At 48.4% G+C, this 7,338-nt stretch overlaps 1 protein-coding gene across 1 annotated transcript in view; it reads right to left on the bottom strand.

The window, feature by feature from the left end:
• The window catches only part of DUSP8 (dual specificity phosphatase 8), a 138,512-nt gene extending 137,088 nt beyond the window's left edge, over positions 1-1,424 (bottom strand). The window contains exon 1 of the mRNA XM_019519750.1: positions 1,060-1,424. The gene's annotated coding sequence lies outside the window, so the exon portion shown is untranslated. The remainder of the gene's footprint in view (positions 1-1,059) is intronic.
• Positions 1,425-7,338: the final 5,914 nt, after the last annotated feature.

Raw genomic sequence — 7,338 nt, 5'->3', positions numbered from 1 at the left:
ACTTACAGCTCCCTTCAAGCCATGGCAAGGAAACACTGCATGGAAACCCCTGCTGCTGCACATATGCCCTTTTCCTGGGGTTCGTTTAAATGCCAAGGACATAGGGTGATACTTCAAGCTCCATCATCAGGAAACTACAGGGCTGTTAACACCAACCACTCAAATCCTAAACCTTAGCTTAGGAGAGAGAAGAGCTCTGCTAAACCTTATATCTGGTGGGAAACCAGGTATTTTTAAGATCTAGATCCTACAGTGCAAGAACATGTATCCATCACTCCCCTTATACTACTCCCCCCACACCACACCATCCCCTTCCCATGTTATTCACTCCCCATATAAATCAAGCAGGTTTGTTTCTGAACTCCCATCTAAATAAGCAGGATTTAGGAAGCATGCAATTCCCTGTCACCAGCTCTCCACTGCAATATAGTCTACTGCAGAGCTTTTTTTTTTTTTTTGGTGCAAAAGGAATTGATGCCTCAAATCCCATTCCAAATATCCCAGTTTCAAAAGCATCTCCAAGAGGTAGGCATGACACAGATCAAACATGCTCAAAATGTATTTACAGATATCGATCTCTACGTGTATACATATTTATCTATATCCAGAAAGATATATGGATATGTAGATCTATATAGATAGATGGATAGACCGGATCTCACTCCAAATATTCCCTGCAAGACCCGCATTGTGATCACAAATTTGTGCACCAGTCACTGCATCTTCATGATCAGGAACACTATACATGCCATGCACCCATGACAGATACCCATGACAGCTATGGCTAGCAACCTATTCTTATAGGACCCATGGGTTCATATCCAGATAGTTAAACAGATAGAACATGCATGCATATGCATGTACATGGTGGACTATGCATAATGGGGTCAGGAGTAGGAAGTAAACATCTCTATGTAAAGACCCATGCATATTAAAACCTTCTCTCCCATTCCAACCTCCACTGCTCTCCCGCAGAAACCCACAGGATCACTCAAACATTAAGCATGATTAAAAGTCCTAGGCCCCCTTCTCTTCCCATGCAACCTTTCAAACACTTACCCTCCTGCACTTTCTCTGCAGCCGGGGAAGGAGAGGAGGGAATCAGAGCTCCTGAAATTCTCCAGCTGATTGCAAATTTCTACACATTCGCCGGGATAATTAAGCACAACTGCAAGATGATCAAATGAGGAGCCCTGCAAAGGCTGGTGCAAGTGCTGATGATGCAGGTTCTAGCCTCTTGCAGACACACGCATGCACTCCCACTGAAAGGTAATCATCATGCTAGCCCAGCAGCCAAGGGGCAGGCATGTCCCTGCATAGGGGTGGGGGGTGGATGGCAAAGATAAGCATTAACAGGGCTGAAGGGATCCAGGAAGACAGAAGGTTGCACTTTAGAACTAAAAATGAACTGAGGATGAGGTCATGCCTTGAAAAAAAAGCACCTGACGTCACCCCCAGCCAATCAGAGAGGGAGGCTCAGGGGCAGGGTGACGTCAGCCTCTGATCCTGGGGCTTTGGGTGCAGATTAAAAGGGAGACAGGCAGGCAGAGCTGCAGCTTAAAAGGGGCAATGGCCTAGTTTCTTCTTGTGTTCATTCCCTCCCTGGTTGCAAGCTCTTAAAAGGGAAATGCACTGTCTTGCCATCTGCCCAAGGAGATGGGAGGGTGGGTGCAGGGAGCTGGAGGCAGCAATGCAAAAAAGCAAGCCACTGGTGTGCAGTCAGTTTGGTATTTATCATTGGGGGGGTATTGGAAAGGGGAGCATGTTTCATCAGCATGTAGATATGCCTGGTTGCTTGTAGAGAGGAACTGGGAAGTATTTACCAGCGCTGCCAAGGGAGGGGAAGGCTTTCACCCCTCCACAGAATGTGCAGCAGGTTCACGTCTGCAATTGCATCTCCTTTTGGATGGATCGTTCCAGTGACCTCTTAGAGGATTTTACTCTTAAAATAAAATAAAAAAAAAAGAAGGCTAGATAACACAGCCCCAGAGCCCTGCTGTTTGCAGGCAGGCAGCATCTCTGATGCACTTGGCTCAGCTGAGGATGCTCTGGATGGAAAGGAAAGACCACAGTGTTTATAAGCCCATAGGGATGGGGAGCTAAGGAAAGAGAAGGTGAAGAGGGAGACCCTGGTTTCTTACTGGGAAACATAATGCAGAAGCAAGATTTTCCAGCTCATTGTGTGACAAATGCCCAGGCATTTGCCTCCCGGAGCTCCTGTGAAACAAAGACCCTATCTTTTCTTTTTTTTTGAAAGGAGAGACATGTTCCCCTGCTTTATTTCTCTTGCGGCTGTTCCCAGCAGGGCCGGCAGCGCCTTTTTCTCCTTGGCATTTATTTTTATTGCCCACTAAACAGATCAGCCACACGCAGTAGGGAACTGCACGGTTTCTCTCAGCTGGTGGTGCGAGCTGGAGGGGCAGAGCTTGCTAACAAGCTTGCGGAGAGCTTACTAACCTGGAAAGCTCCCTTCACTCTGCTTACCCCTGCATCACACCCCTGCCAGGGCTCAGTCTTGGATTCATTCAAAGTGTGGTGCTAAAAAACAAGAAGAATGAGGTGTTAACCCCTCTTCTCTTCTTTTAAAGTCCTTATTTTCACATACACACCCTACCCCACAGATTGCGGAAGCTTTGGATCAGGTCCCTCGAGCATCTGTCTTCCACCACCTTCCTCCAAGAATGGACAAAGGAAGAGGTGTGGGGTGAAATGAGAACCCAGCCTTCATTCAATGCAAAGTCTCCCCACCCTGCCCAGCTGTTGCTTGGCTTTCTCCTCTTGTTTAACCTGCCCCCACCCCCATACTGTGGGTCCTGCTGGGACCAAGGCAGCCTGCAACATTCACTCACATCTTCATTACTGGTTTTTTCTTCAGCCCTTGCCCCCAGAGCGTTCTCTGTGCCCCTGAGAAATCCCATGGGCTCCCCCACCCCTCCCCTTTAACACCATCTAACCCTCAGAGCCTCAGGCAGCAACCGCCTCCCTCCATCTGGCCAGAGACAACTGGACAAAAGTCCTTCCTTAGCTCATCAGCACTGCTGCTGTGACTTAATCAGCTTTGAATCATGCAAGGCTCTCTTCCCCCCACCCCCCAACAAAAGGGCCTGAGGGTGCTGCCTTCTGGCAGATGGCCCATAAGGCAAGAGCCCTACTGCACTGGTGTCTCAGTGTAGTGCTGTTCCCATACAGAAGCATGCCCACCTCTGTAGCATAGGGACATGACAGGGGGGAGTTTTTCCAGAGCACACAGGATGGCCCCAGTCACTCCTTGGTCCACAGCTGTAAGAAAATTTCATTAAGCATTTTCCTCCTTGCTGCTTTTTAGGCAAAGAAGCACCCTGCAAAATCACAAAGTTGCTCTTCTCCCAATCTTTCCTCTACTACAGCACTTCAGATACACCAGGGGTAACCAACCTGCAGTACATATGCCACAAGTGGCACATGCAATTGCATAGTGTGGCACACAGCAGATCTGACAGATGAGGTAAGCAGAGCAATGGATTGGGCAGCAAGAACAAGAGAGCAGAGCAACAGATCAGGAAAGGGATGGGGATTTGAGTGCCACTTAGGAACGGGGCAGGGCTTACCTTGTGTCATGCCTACCAAAAAGGTTGGCCCCCAGTGATATATGCTATGCTGGTGAAGCATCTAGTGGGCTGTCAGGAATTTCATTTTTACCCTGTGCTTCCCTAGCTATTAGATGCACAGGCAGTCTCTCCTCATTTGTTCTGCTTGAAAGTTTTGTGGGGCCAGAACTGTCCCTTTTTCCTTATGGATCTGGATAGCACCTAGCACAATGATCCACAAATGGGGCCTTTAGTTGCTCTTATAATGCAGTGACAGTTCACAAAAAACATTGCTCTGAGCAGCAAAGTTTGGGCTTGGATCTCAACTTCCTTAAAATTTGGGGTCTGTCTCCAGTGAAATGGCCCGATTTCCCAGGGTGCTTGGTGTAGGAGTGGCAGCCGAGAGGGATAAAAGTGACTATTCTGCATAGCTGGTAGAAAAAGTTTCAGATTAGCTCCTTGCTCTCAGGGAACAGCAATTTGACAGCTCCCATCAATTTACCATCAGAAAACAATGGCTCAGCCAAATGAATGAAATCTGACATTTAGAACAAGATCTAAAACTACATGTGCAAGAGGGTTGAGTACATGTTTCAGAACATGTCGCTCTCTGAAAAAAAAAAATCCTGCATTGACTTAATCCCAATCTAGATAAATCCAGGTTCTGAAATTTCCCTTGGGGTAGAAAATGTATTTTTCTGATCATCTCTGTCCTCTGGTTATGATTATGCTCTGCCAGTCTTTGGGGTCAGAATCACTGTCTGCTTTAACATAGAGCAACTTATTGGCTGCTCTAAATTATATCAGCTTCAACAGGCCTTTAGGAACCACTAGAGTGCATGCTCTGACTCACACAGGAATGCCTCCTGTGCCAGTACTAGGGGGGATTAAAAATACAAAGGCAACTATGAAATCCCCAGGGAAAGATCTAACCCCACAGATCCTATTTCTGGTCATACAGGTGACTCAGATTACTTGCAGTGGGTAAATAAGAAAGGCACAGCACAGGAGACACAAGAACCCCTATCTGAGGTAAGCAGCACCCCCCAATGTGCAGAACGTCTAATATAGACCTTTGAAGCCAGCTGTTATTCAAGCAGCCCAAGTGAAGATGGAAGGAGAGACTAGAGTCGATGCTGGAAGAAGAAATGTCAGCTCCTAAGAACAGCCTTTTGGAGGCTTCAGTGAACCCAACAGGCAACTCTCAGAACCAGCCCAGGTCTTGGCCTCTGGGGGATGTGCCTACATCCAAGTGGCAACATGTTCAGGCCAGGACCAGACTTCCCCCCTCCACTCCTGCTGACTCAATCTGTACCTGAGTATTTCCAAGTGAGGCTGCTTCAGGTTCATCCCAATGGTCCCTCTGCAGTGTGCCAGACACTGAGGTCTCAGGAGTGGTGGAATGGGGACATCCTGGAGTGCCTTTGCAGGCATATTGCCAAGTTAGGAGGATGTGTAAGGGAATGGGTGGATGGGGCATGCATGAGAACACGCTGGCTAGAGAATACCACCACTGCCAGAGTAGGTACCCTGCCCAACTGTCCCCCCAAAGGGGTTCAGGAGCACCATCCAGCCACTTTCAACATCTGCAAAAGGTGTGGTTATTTCCTTCCGGCCCGTGGATGCCCCCTTACATAGGGTTTACATTATAAAAGCTTTTGCTGGTACTTAGGAAATCAGGGAAAGTCTCCTTGCCAGCCCCACAGGAAGGCAGAGAAAGAGCTTCACTAATTTATTTTATCTCTCTTTTCCTCAGACACCTGCAGATCAACTGGCCAGACAAAGGCTTCAGGGTATCATAAGTACTTATATACGGTGAGATTTTGGGTCATTTCTCAGCAATAAATTTGCACAGTGCCAAACATCACAGTACTGAGATGCAAACAACTATCACCAGCATCAAGGAAGGACTGTGGTTTCCCCCCTTTTTCAGGACCCATTTATACTCACAAGAAATCAACCCTGTAGGATATGTCCAGGGCACATAGGGAGAGGAGCAATTGTATCTACTCCACTTTGTGTGCTTAGGCTGCTTGAAATGGATGGCTTCAGGTCTGGTTGTGTCAGGGACGGACTCACAATACAGTTGTAAGAGGCCAGGCACTAGCATAGGAACAACAGTACAAACGTTGATGGGCAGAGCCGTTCTTGCACCAGGGCAGTTTACTGCAATCCAAGCCATGGATTAGAGCAGTGATTCTCCACTTGGATGATACAGCACCCTGGGGTGCTGTGAGGTCCCTTCAACAGTACCATGGCACCTGGCTTTAAGTGAGGAGGTGAGTGCTTTGCTCTTGGATGATACAGCACCCTGGGGTGCTGTGAGGTCCCTTCAACAGTACCATGGCACCTGGCTTTAAGTGAGGAGGTGAGTGCTTTGCTCTCAATGTCTGGCAATCTGAGTCTGTCTAAGAGGTGCTGCTCACCACTGTTTCTCTGGGGACTGCCAGCACTGCTGCCCTCCCTCATTCCCCTGGTAATCCCTGGGTCAGCTGCCCCCGTGCTCCCAGCAGCAAGTTCTGCTGTGGGCAGACATGGGGCTAGAACCATACTTTACAGCTTAGCTCATCCTGTCTGCTCCCCCTGGGGCAGGCAGGAGGGACCACGGGGCAGTCACCAGTCACCAGCACATGAGACCCTAGAGGAGCAGCATCAGAGACAGGGACTGTCCTTACCCCTTCAGGTACAGACTGGGGGTGGGGCAGGTGCAGACAGTGGACATAGAGCACATCAGGTTAAAGTCCTAACCACCCTTAACTCTTTTTTATTGCCAAGAGTCCCCTCCAGATCTTTTCTGAACTTAGAAAAGTGATCCCTCCACTGAGGTGCTGTGAAAATCAGAAAAGTGAGGGAGACTCAGAAGATTGAGACCCACTAGCTTTGAGCAGCATCAAGGATTTGCACTGTTTGCCCCAGCGGCATGGAAGGGAGGGACTCTTTCAAACATTATGTATATCTATCTCCTCTCTCCAGCTCTGCTTTTCTGCCCTGTAGTGCGCTCCAGCACCATTATAACCTGGCCGAATTCTCCAGTGCCTTGCAAATTGTGAAGTCAGCCCTTTATATCTGGGCAAAGTGCAGGTAACGCACAAGCAGCTGCTCAAACATATCAAACAAAAATCTTTACTCCAAAACCTGAAAATTCCCCAGAAAGTGTACTCATAAAATTCTGAGCACCCCGTACTCACAAACCCTGAATTTTTTTCCTTCAAAATTTCAGGTTTCCTTCCACTCCTTAGGTACCAAACCCCACCCCAGCAGTATAAGGATGTGTAGGAAAGCAGGGCATGAGTCAGGCAGTGCCTAAATGGAAAGGGGGTACCAAAATGAAGCAAAAGGGGCACCTAACCTTCCCATTCCCCTCCTCCACCTCCCACCCCTTGCACCTTCCCTGCAGCAGCTCTGGTTTGGACAGGGAGGACAGAGAAGCAGCGCCAGCACACACTGAAAACGGTGGTTGATTGGCCAATCGACCTGCATGTTGGCAGTAGAAAAAGAGGTGACATCTTCAGCAGCAAGGACCCCCCTGCCACTGCTTCAGCACCATGCACCTCTACCAGCTGGGGTACAGTACAGGCTAGTTACGCCCTTGCCTTCCATCCCATTTTCCCTCCCTTCCTCCTACATATCTTTTCCAGAGATACTGGTAACAGCTCTTGAGGGAAGCTGATTCAGATTTCCCCAGAGCCCTCAGCCACTTAACTCTTTCTTGCGATTGTCACCATAGCCAGGATGAGTGGTTTGAGAGGAGGGAAGGGATGGGGTTTTTTTT

The sequence above is a fragment of the Gavialis gangeticus genome, unplaced genomic scaffold, assembly GCF_001723915.1.
Source record: "Gavialis gangeticus isolate Ggan-Ray unplaced genomic scaffold, GavGan_comp1, whole genome shotgun sequence".
Classification (NCBI taxonomy): Eukaryota; Metazoa; Chordata; order Crocodylia; family Gavialidae; genus Gavialis; species Gavialis gangeticus.
This window is presented reverse-complemented; position numbering and strand designations above follow the sequence as displayed.